Below are 12,466 nucleotides of genomic sequence, written 5' to 3'. Positions count from 1 at the left end.
TTCTTAAGGGCCAGACAGGGAAAGTCTCACTGACACTCGCTAGAGAAACGTTAATTTACAGGCGAGACAATTCTTGAAACTGAATTCTGGAATGGGTAACGTAATATTTTTCTTCACAGAAGAAACCAGTCCTCTGATCAAAACTCGATGGAGTGTTGTTTGTAATTTCTGTAAAAATGGAACACACACAGTTGCTGACTTGGTTTATTACCTGCCCCCCCCCCCCCCCCCCGCTCTGTGGCTTAAACAAGCCGAAGTGCCATCTTCTGTTTCATTGCTAAGTGGTGCTGCGTTTGTGGAGGAAATCCCTGAACTTTGATTTGAAATCTTTCTCTCCAAATTTTTTCATACGGGAGAGCTTTAGGAAATACTGTTTTCTCATATGTATCAATGAGATGTAATGCTTACATGGGATAATAAGATGTATCTGTTTATTTCTATCAAGTCACAAGTGTAGCGAGTTGTGCGTGTGCGTCCAAATCTCCTTGCTGGTCGCCCTCTGACTCCTGGACCTCACGCTGGCTGGTCAGCCAGCACCACTGATACAGTGCTAGGAGAGACGAGAGAGGCAGGTGGGCTTCATCCTGGGGGTGAGCTGTGTTTTAAACACACTGAATGCGTGGTACTGTGCAGCTAAATGGTGTCTCTGAACAACGTAACCTGCTTCCGGCTTCGATGAGGGTGGGCGAGGATGCTGAGGAGATGGGGGAATTAAGTACGATTTCTCAGTAGACTTGAAGGATTGCCCCCTTTCCCCTTCCTTTGTTACAGTTGCCACACGACGAAGTATTTTCCTGAAGGGCCCTAGTCACTTAGATCACTTAATTGTGATTCTATAATGCAAAAAGCCCTGAAAATCAATTTTTCCCCAGAAACAAGCAGCAAATTCAGGGGTGAAATCTGGTCTGAAATGAAGTGAGGCTGCTTGTAGTCTTTATCCCATCCTGTCTCACTCCAGAGCTATTGACGTTTGATTACAAGAGCGCTGCCTCAGAGCTACTGAAGGACTTATGGAAACAAGGTGTACACACCAGGTAATTTTCACGTGAGAGCCCAAGGGCTTGATATGTGAGACTGTGAACCTATAATGATTAAATGTGGCCTTATGGTAAGAGACGTTTTTTTGTGTTAGAAAACTGAAGAGGGGAATGTGGACAGATAAACATTCTGGAACTCCTTTTTCTTTTATAAAATAAAAGCACAGAGGTAATGTACTTCGTAAGAGATAATTAATAGAATTATTTTTCAAGACCTGATCTGCAATTGGAGGAAATAATTGGACACATTTAGACTGACCTGGGAAAAACGGCTACATTTACATTACTTTTGATGCTTCTGTTCACCTGAATTTCTGTTATAATTACAAATTTGAGTATGATCCTTCAAGGACAGAGCCTTTAGTGCTTGCTGATCCCTAGACCTAAATATGTACCATTAGCAGGACCCAGGGTTTAAGATAGGAAATGTTCTGTTACTTAAGCCACGTAATTGTTTGTTAATTTATTTAAATGGAGGTACAGGGGATTGAACCCAGGACCTCGTGTGGACCTCGTGTGTGCTGAGCATGCGCTTTGCCACTGAGCTACACCCTTCCCCGATCATTTGTTAATAGCTGTTTTCAGGGCATATACCTGTTGCAGCTGGATTGAAATATCAAAGTGGAAAGAGGGTCTCAGAGAGTCACATGTGCCCTTAGGAAATGCTTCTTTTTTGCCACAGTCTTGTGGGTCTTGGGGAGCAAGGCTTTGAGAGGTAGGTGTTTGGGGGGCCTGTCCCCCAGGTGGGGTCATGATAGTCGAGGAGCTGGGTGTGTCTTCTAGACCCTTCGCTCCCCAAGGAGAAGCTGCAGTGAGGAGCTCCCTCCCAACTGCGAGGAACGGAGCGGGGACCACAGTGAGGCTGTGTCTTCGCCTTCCCTATCTGTTTCGATGTGGGCATTTTCTCACATGCCTGATGTGTACATAGGAGCCACTTTCAAAGGGGATTGCTCTGTGTGTAGCTGTGGAATTGGTGCGTCTGTGGGCGGAGGGACACTCACAAGCCTTCTTTGTCACCATTTCGGTCAATTCCTTCAGACAACATTTTGATCTCGACCTCAGAAGAACAAAAATGAATTTTAAAAATCAGAAAACAAAGTTTTTTATAGGAACATTTAAGAAAAATCAATCTCATTCAAATGACTCTTCTATCAAAGAGGAAATATGAATTGAAATTGAAGAATTTCCTGAAAAGCACAATAATGAAAATGTTGTGTTTGAGATCATTTGGAATTAAAAAAAAAATCAAAGCTCAGAGGAAAATTTATAACCTTAAATACTTTTATCTATTGAAAAAGGAAGAAATAAATTATCCACCAAATGGAAAAGTCAGAACAATAACAAATTAAATCACACAAAATGAGGAGGAATTAGTAGTTAAAAGCCAAAATTATGAAATTGAAAAAGAAAAAATCAATAGAATAATTCAGGTCTGTATTGCAGAATAATAACAAAAATTAAAACAGATAAAACATTAGCTAATCTATTTTTGAAGAGGGGAGAAATTTCAAATATAAAAAGTAAGAAATCATAAGGGGCAAAATAAGAAACTATAAGAAGGTATATTTTACCAAAATGACACTTGAAAGACACTAATTCTGCAAATTACATCCTGGTAAAAAAAACAAGGACAAATTCCTATCGAACTTATGCAAATAACTATACTGCCATGAAAGGCAAAGAGGCTCAATAAAAGAAGTGAATTCTTGGAAAGTGGGAATCAGATGTCAGTTGGAAGTGTTTAATTTGTTTATCAAAGTCTACAACATTGTTATAGATTATTATAAATAGCTTACAGTCATCGATGGTATGCAAGTAGATTTTAAGAACTGGCTCTCTGGAGCAAACAAAAGCAAACCCTGGTTTGTAGCAGTTGCCAGTTGCAAAGGTGTAGACACCCCTATTGGTACCGACTTCAGCTGCTAACAGGTTGCTACTGAACGTGGGGCTGGGGACAGACAGGCAGTAGCCCCTGTTCTGTGGTCCCCGCACCGACGCACCAGTCACAGCCTCCAAAGCATAAATTGTAGTAAAACGTAGGACAGTAAGTGGAAGGGATTCTTTTTAAAAGTATTTATGACCTTTATGTATAATATAATTTACTTAATTGTAAGTTTATGTAATTTAACGTTTAGTAGCGTCCAGACAGCTGGAAGAAGATTCCCAAATTTTAACCGCTGACTTCAGTTCCCTGCGGATTCGACGCTCTGACCACATCGTCCCCCTCTGGGACCTTATCCTGTGGATACACCTTACACACGCCCCGTGACACAGAAACACACTTGAGCACTGTTTGTGGTAGCATGAGATGAAAGCAACCCAAATTCCTGTTTGGGAAGAACTGGTTGCACAGACTCTGACATTTCCACAAAATGAAACGCCATGAAGAAGTCAGATTATTTTAAAAAGAATGATAAAACCACGCATCGACATAGCAATGTCTCCGGTATATACTGTTACACGGAGAACACATGGTGCAGAGCGATAAATATTTTTGTGTAAAAATGTAGAGAAAGCAATTTAATTGTATTTGCACAAAGAAAACACCAAAAATTACAAAGAAAACTTAAAAAAAAGTTTCCTTCTATGAGTTGGGGGCTGGATGTGGAAACGGAGCTAAGGCTCCTCACAGTGCCTTTGTAAACAGTCCTCATGTTTGGTCCACGCGACTGCATCACCAAAGAGAGCAGCATTCTTTTAAACCAACAAAATCTCTGTCTTTTTTGAACTATAAGCGATATTTTCTTAATGTTTACCAGCTAAATAATACATTGTACTGTGTTTATATAACTGTATTACTTTCATTTGCCTTTGGCTGTTAAATACAACTGGTATTTAAAACATTTATTGACATTCAGTTGATTGACAACGTTGTGTTGGTTTCTGGTGTACAGCACAGGGATTCAGTTCTACATACGTATATTCCTTTTTATTTCATTATAGGTTACTATGAGATCTTGAATATAGGACCCTGTGCTACACAGTCCGACCTTGTTGTTTATCTATTTTATATGTTGGTAGTTTGTATCTGCAAATCCCAAACTCCTAATTTATCTCTCCGCCTCCCATAACTGTATTACTTTCATTGTTCTATATAATCCTCTTCACATCAATTATTTTTCCTGGAATAAACGTATTTGCACATTCACTTATTCAATCTCTTTCTTTGAATTGAGCATGGAATTGATCAGTCTTTCCACCTTCTTGCTTTCGCTGTCTGAATACACCCCCTTTGTATGGAAGTTTAACGCACTAACATTGAGGCAACTTTTCAAGATAATTTCCATTGGGACCTCTTGTCTCTGTTTCATGAAACAGGTTAACCAGCTCTTGTGCAAGAGACAGTGAGGCCTCAGCTCATGCTTCAGTGTCAAAGTGAACACTTAACATTCTTCTCACATTTTAATTTTTACTCGTGTGACTCATCTCTGCTTTCATTCAAACTGAAATTTTTGTGCAACCTGGGAAGGTGAAGAGATCACGGGGTAGGATTCAAAGGAACAATTCTGTTCCCAGTTCCTTCACTTATTAGAGGATCATGATTATGCAGCTTAGCCCCTCAGAGCCTGTTTTGAATTATAAAATCGAGATAGGGCTATGCTGCATGAAGCACAAGGAAGTTTTCATAACCGAATGAGATGTTATCATAGGAAGCACTTGGACGAATTCAAAGCTCGTACACATTTACGATCTTGTCATTACCATCCACACAAAGCAATCTTTTAATATGCTGCATAGACTTTGAAATCAGAAAAAAACCGTATTTTTGAAATAAAGCTGGGTTCAAACTTTGCTGCGTGATTGAAAATATTGATATGTCAGTTCTAATTTTATTTACTTTTATCTCTTTACCAAAAACAGTATTTTATAGCACCTACTCCCTCTGCTGCTCAGCTGTCCTTGTTTCCCATTAAACTGGGGGTCAAAAGGGTGAAGGTTAGGAATAAAATCAAGCAGGACTCACCTCTGTGTCACCTGAAATATTCTTGGAATTATCTCTCTCTCTCCAAGGGTAGATTATTCAAACGTTCTGGACTTTTTATTGGTAGTTTGTAGCACTAGGTATTGATCTTCTTTTAAAACATCGCTGTTTGGGTGCGATCTGAAGCTCATTTTCATTTCAGTGGCACATGATTTTAAAAATGCTAGAAATTGGAGGAGATCTTCTAAGACAAAAGAGTCAGTCAGAGATGGTCTCATGCGATGTCAGGAGCTACTGTGGCTTCTCCACTCAGGGATTTTTGTTTCTAGACTGCGTGCTAACTGAATAATTGTGGGATTTATAGCAAAACAAGAAATATTTTTGGCAAACACTGCCTCCAATCACAAAGCTTGTTCTGAGTCTGAACTCTCTGGAGTCATGCAGTGCTGAGTTTTGTTAAGCTCAGTCAGTTTATTGATCGTAAATGTGCACAAGGCTACATAGGCTTCAAAGGAAGCCACCTGCTCATCTTCTCTAGATTTACTATCCCTTGAGTTCTGTCACTTTGCTCATAACTTTGCTTTAAGAAGTATGTAAGAAAAAGGGAAAGAAAGTGCTATTAAATGTGATGAATCAAACATGACCACTGTCTCGAGTTAATGCTACCTTCCAAACAAATGCTAACGTTCCACCAGCATCTTTCCTCGTCCCAAGCCTGACCATCCGCGTTTGCTCCTTTGCTGTGGAATGTGCCACGTGACCTGCCGTTATTCTTAGTTCACTCAGCCAATATATGTTTTTTTTGATGCCAAATACTGTATGGGGAATACCAGCAGCAATATCTCTATGAATATTTATTAAGTCAAAATGCTCTTCACTCTTTGCACACAGGACGGTGGGTTTGGTGAGGTCGAGAGAGTGAGTGAGGGGTTGGTAGGGGTCTGCGTCTGCTCCACTCTGGGGGTTCTGCACAGCCTCTCCAGGGCCATTCAAGGGGAAAGAAGAAAGACACTCAGGCACCAGGAGCCCCTCAGCCCCTAGGAAGCCAGTTATCCTCCAAAGCAGGGGTGGGTCAGCTCCTCCAGCGACAGCGCCGCTGTGAACCTGCCCTCAGTGTCCTTTCTTGCTGAGCTGGGCACCAGTGGTCATGGTCATTCCTGAAGATGAAAAGCTCCTGACCTTCTCGTGTCTCCCTTGAAACTCATGTTTTTATACATAAAGTGAAATCATAAGACTATCGTCTGAGCTGCGAGCAACACTGCAAACACACTTGTGTTTTTAAAATGGCTTTTCTGATTCAGCTCTCAGAGGCTGAAGATCTGAAGTGCCTTGAGCTTTACTCCAAACCAGTGTTCTCACGGAGAGTGGGGCAGTAGGGGCGGAAGTGGAGAGGCCCCCCAGACCCGTGTCGAGTGCGTTGTGGCAGAGACGGAGGGATAGGTTCAGAAAAGGTTGATGGAAAGCACCCCCAGGGCATGGCCTTCTTACTGTGCCTCTTCTGAGCCACGCCAGGAGCACACAGACGGGAGCGAAATCTCCCAGCAGAGTGGCCTTCACAACGATGAAAACGCGAGGTGCTGAGCGGGGCTGAGCTGGGGACAGGGGACCCCACTGGTTTGGCAGAAAGCAAACCAAACAGAAAGGGGAAACAAATAAAAGACTCCCTTGACTCCAGTGTGTTTCTGCGAGAGACTTAGACAAACACAGTCATGGCAGCTGCACGGAAACTTTCCCCTCTGCAGACCATGTGCAGCGTCGGGTGAGCCGAGACAAAGTGTGTGTGGCGTGTGTGACCCCCTGGCCTGGCGGGACCGGATCAGCCGCCGTCTCTCTCCACAGCCAGCATGGACACCCCTTGGACAATCTCTGGTCTAGCAGGGCATGACCTCCAGTGTGTGGAGTTGGCTGTTTTAGTCTCAGTGGAAACCTGCTGATGGTGGTGACTGAGAGGGAGAGGCACCTCTGCTTGGGGCACCTCGGTGTGGAAGGTGGCTGCTGTTCTGGCCACCGCGGCCTTGCTTCACCCATCCCAAGGCAACGCACAGGCCTGCTCTTCCCCTGCGCACCAAGCAACCGTTCAGGTCCCATGAGGGCATTCGAAAGACAAATGATCAAACACAGAAGCATAATCTTTCAAAGGCAGCTTAAAGGAAGTCACGCCCGATTTGCTTCTCTGTGGACGTGGGTGAACGTGACCCAGACGACGTGCGAGCAGCTCCCGCCCAGCCCCCCCACGGCTGGCTGAGCACAACTAGCAGAGATCCTGCGTGAATGGGCTATGTGGGTCCCGGGCGGAGACAGACCAACACCCTGAACTTAGTAACTGAGAGACTTTAATAAAAGGCGGCTTACAAGGTGTGGGAAGACCCAAGGGAGCCAGCAAAGGGTGCCTCTGCGGTTCTGAGAGGGCAGCCTACAGGGAGGGCTGCTAGGCGGGGCTGCACCCTGCAGTGGTGGGGGGACCACGGGCTGACCACGGAGCCCCGGCGGGAGGGAGGTGGGCAAAAGCAAGACTTCAGCCTCCATCTGTCCTCTGACCTCTCGCAGACGCCATCCAGAACTGGACCCAGCGAGAGCTGTCCAGACTCAGAGCAAGTGGAGAGTGATGTGCTGGGAAGGCCGAGAACACCCGGGGGAAACAGGAAAGCTGGTGTCCTCACGCCCTTGTGCTGAGTCCTTGACCCCCAAACATCACAGCAGCCCAAAGCCTGTGACCTTGTCTAACATAGATGAGGCCCCCCGCCCCCCAGAGTGCACGAGTCTCCCATCCAGCAGCCAGCCCAGACGGGTGGGCGTCTCTGTCCCCGCAGTGCCATAGAAAGTGGGGAAGAGCTGTGGGCAGGTGACCTCCACACCCACCACCTGACACAGGCGACCCCTCTCTCCCAGGTAAGCGTTCCTTCAGCAGGGAACTCAGTGTCCACTCTCATTATGGTGTATTATCTGTTCATTTCTGTTCTGGCATGCAAATGTAAGTCACAATTTTAATGCCATATAATGTGTGGGCCCCAGTGACGTTCTCCTTGTCAAATGCGGCATTTTCCATCCCCTGTCCTGTGGACATGGTTGATTACCTCTCCTTCCCAATTCTGTTTCTCCCCCTTCCTTCATGCCTGTCGCCAGCCCCTCGTCTGGCTCCCGGGTCAGCCGGGTGGGGTCTGCAGCATTTTCTCATCAGCTTGGGGCTCCCTCACCCTCACCTGGTGCTCTGTTCTCCTCCGTGGCTCCAACTGCCTCCGGCGTGGACGCTCCGAGCAGCAGATGGGGCGACTCCATGTGCACAGACCCAGGCCCCCGGTGCGTCAGACCCAGCCCCGCAGAGCCCGAGCTCCTCACGTTCCCCCAGACCTGCTGCACGTTCTCCTGCCTCCTACTTCAGCTAACGGCGCCGTCACTCCTGGAGCGGCCCAAGCGGACGCCTAAAGTTGTTCCTGACTCTTCCCCCTCTAGTTTCCATGTTCAGTCAAACTGCAAGTCTTGGCAATTTCATTTCCTAAATGGTTCTCAGCACTGCCATCTCCTCTCTGTTCTCTCAGCAGCTGCTTCGGGGTTCAGCCATCTCTCACCTAGAACATGCCGCCAGCTTCCCCACTGTCCTCTCCTGGAACACGCCCTCCGCAGACCCGTCAACCCCCATCGCCCCGCGCCGCGCCGTCTATGCAGAACCCAGCGCCGCCAGTCTGGCCGCGCGCCTGCTGACCTGCGGGCTCTGCTTCCATCTCCCTCCCCCCTCCACCGGCTGTCACCTTAGTGCCATCGGTGCTGGGAACACTGTGCACACAGCACCGCGGGTCAGGCTGTCACGTCTGAAGGAATGTTTCCGTGCCTCCTCTTCCTGGCAAATTTGCTCAAACTCCAGGCCCCACCGGGACACCACCCTTGCTCTAGTACCGGAGACAGTCCCGCCTCCTTTGGACTAACTCTGCTCAGGCGTCTTTCATGCCATTTACGGCTTTGTGTCACCCTGCTTTCTCTCAGTCCACAACCTGGTGCCTGACACGGGACCAGCACTGAATCTTCAAATCTGCGGATTCAATTTGATCAAGAGTTTCAGTGTAAGAAGTTTCAGGTTTAGGCCCCAGCCTTGTGACCACAGGAGGGTCCTCATTTGTATGCCATGCAGGATGGGGCATACTAAGATGCCTTTGGTTCAGTGTGGAGCTCCCCCCATCTGCTCCTGTCCCTCCAGTGCGTTCTCTCATCAAAGACAAGTGACGGATCAAAAGCCCCAGATCTGAGCACCCGCTCTCCTGCCTGACCTCCTACAGGGTCTGTTACTCAGGCTGAGATCCAGCCACACTGGTCAGAGCCCCGTGGGATTTTACCTTGTGCCACACTTCCCTTGGCTCCCAGGTTTGGATTCCCTGACCTCCCCTCAGCTCCACAAATGTGTCTTCTCCTGCCAAGCACAGCTGCTCCTGCCTGGAATGGTCTCTTCCTTCCTCTTCGCCTGGAGACCTCCCAAGCAGCCTTCAAACGTCAGCGCCAAGGCTGCTTGGTTCCAAGGTCCCCTGACATCTGGTCTTCAGGGTCCCTGCAAGCAGCTGCAGCCTGTGCACCTTGTGAGCGATAGCTCACCGGATTCCTTCTCGCCGGGGGCAGGAAGGGGACTTGAGCCTTTAACATGGCCGTTTGCTGATGGATGTTTATTAGCAGCGTCTTGAAGCAGGGAGCCGTTTTTCACTGCGCGAAGACGTGCTGCCTTGGCTGTCGGCTCCTCTGTTTTATTAAACACTTTCCCCACGTAACACTTACCAGAGGTAACCGTATTTGTTATCAATTAATTATTTATAAAATTTGAAAAAATTAGGCTCTGTCTCTCAGCAGATCGCACGCCCCCCTTGGGAAGGGACTCCCTGGCGTGCTTATTTTTGCACCCTCAGCATCCTGCCTCCCCGTCTCCCGCCTGGGGACAGTCAGCCGTGTCTGCTGAGTGACCGAGAGTGGCTGCATCCTACTCGTTTCCAGGCGGCACTGGCTGCACCCTGGGCGTTACGTAAAATAGGCTGCTCCCTTCAGCTCTACCCTGGTTGCCAGTTTATGCTTCTTGCTGGAGCCACAAGAAAGCGGGTTGATCACAGCTTGCTGGTGGGTTCTCTGGTCTCTGTGACAGAAAGACCAACGCACCCCCCACCCCCGGAGACGCAACGCTAACTGATAAAACTGGCTGAAAACACATTTCCAGCTTTAAAAGCGCTGTGCTTGCAGTTATACGCATGGTGTCTGCACGGAGCAGAAGGGCGAGTGGAGAGGGAGTGCACGGGAGTTTAACCGCGGGCTTTACCTCGGTGTGGAAGCGCGCGCAGCACGTCGGCTGCTCCTTTAAGTTCCTGGTTTGTAAGGCTTCTCCGATATCATGGTAACAATCTCGTGACAACCTGAGTCCCTGTGAGCAGCGTTCTTCACTGTGTTCAGAGACACGGGCCAGGCCTTCCAGACAACCGGAGCCACCTGAAGGCTTCTTAATGCTCTGCTTACTTTGACTTCACTTTATTCTGACCATTAGTTTGGTAAAAATAACAACGACAACAACAACAAATAGGAGTATTCAAGTGAAACACTTGAATGAAACCACTGTATCATAAATAGTAATTTTTTTTTTTAAAAAAAGACTTTAAAGACTAGTAGATGGTTCCTACCTATAATCAGAATTGAACCATCATCTTACAGTCGAAAAGTCCTGGGCTGAGTTCTGCATTCTGCTTTCAGGATGGAAGTACTTTTCCCTGCAATTCCGCTCCCCAAACATACTATACGTACATGTGAGAACGGAAGACCAACTTTTGAATTATTGAAATCGTGCCAACTTTTAGACACTTCTTTAAAGGTTTTCACTTCTTTACAACTCTCCTTACATCTTTTCAGGTAACAACTTTCCCTTTCTTCCTTTTTGTTCTTGCTGAGTGCCCTCCTCCTATATTGTTTTGTCTTTTGGGGAAGAGGGAGTCTGCTTTTGGGCCCTTGTATGAAATCATTCCTTTCAATTAGCAAGTGGCAGGAGCCAGAAGCACCTGTGTTTGAAACAGCTCTAGCATTACCAGCTGTGCTAGCCCCGAGGCGTGCAAAAAGCGAACGAAAAAACCCTATGTGGTAAAGAAGTGCAAAAGGAGGAGAGATACTGTCAACACCCTTTCGGAAGAGTGCGGTGCGGAGGCAGCGGGTTCTCAGTGCTGAACGCACAGATAAATAGGTACATCGTAACAATGATAGCTGGATCCATAAGCCCTTCTCATATTATTTCTACTTTCCTTCTGCCTTGCATACTGCTCAGTGTTTGTGAACTTGAACAGACATCTTGCGGGGCTGCTTCGGTGGTAGGCTGGCCTCCCTCCGGCAGGAGGTGAGCCCCCAGACACCTGGAGAAGACTCACCTGCCATCTTCCTAACAGAGAGGGACCCTCAGACGCTCAGAGGTCCCAGCATTCCGAGGTTTTGTGAAAGTAGACGTCGTTGTCTAATGAAAATCTGCGATCAGACTTTAAAGAAATATAAGATTGGGTGACACGTATTTTCAAAATCCCTAAGGTGCCCAGAGCAGAACTGTGGCTCTCCACGTCACACTGAGGAGAGCGGCACGCTTCCAGGCTGGGACTCAGGTGGCCAAGCCCCTCCCTGGGGTCACAGCGTCTTGGAAGGGGCAGGAGCTCTCTTCTGCTGCCAGCGATGGATGGAATGACTGTATCGGCCGTCACGGTGCCCAGGTGTGGGCACGGACGTGAGCAGTAGGAAGCAGTGGAGGACCCGTGTCCGTCTTGAAAATCGGACGTAGACAGGAATCCACTCGGGAAACTCAGGTACCTCGGTCTCCCCGCATCCTGCCTCCAATACCCAATTAGGCAACGGGAAGTTCCCCCATGTCCTTCAGGTCTTCGTCTCAGCGGCCGAGTCCCGGCTCCCCTGCTCCAGCTGACCTTTGCTTTCCTATCTTTTGGTCGTTGTCCCGAGGGCCTCCTCCACCCGCAGAACCTGATCCTTGAGCTGGCAGAGTCATGCTAAGGAATGGTGACTGAATTTCTCTGTGGGGCTCAGGTTGTCCGAGGTGTCAGAGAGAAGGAACCACAGTGAGGGAAGTCGTGGGCGCAGAGGTGGATGCAGGAGGCAGAGACCTTGTCAGCTCCCTGGACCAGCACGGAGGCCTGAGTTAGGCGTGTGCTTTGATTTTCCGCAGGTAACACCGCAAAATACGAGTGACGCCCTAAGGTGCAGTCTGTGTGCTGTCTCAGACGGAGGAGACTGAAAGGGACGGAATATTCTACGTATGTCAAGTAAATCATTGAAGTTGTGCGATCTGGGCCTTATTCTATTTGTACAATTTTGCTGCTCTATTTGGATGGGCCGTTCAAATAAACAAAGCTACGACTTCCCCTCCTCACTTGAAAGCGGACGTGTCCGGAGAACTAGGCCTGCAGGAGTTCCAGACGAATCCTGAGCAACCCACGCGCACTCGCGCGCGGCAGGCACGCCCTTCCCGACCACTCCATCTGAACCGCACGGCGGCTCGGCGGCT

The sequence above is a fragment of the Camelus bactrianus genome, chromosome 29, assembly GCF_048773025.1.
Source record: "Camelus bactrianus isolate YW-2024 breed Bactrian camel chromosome 29, ASM4877302v1, whole genome shotgun sequence".
In the NCBI taxonomy this organism is placed as follows: Eukaryota; Metazoa; Chordata; class Mammalia; order Artiodactyla; family Camelidae; genus Camelus; species Camelus bactrianus.
Note: the sequence above shows the minus strand (reverse complement) of the source record.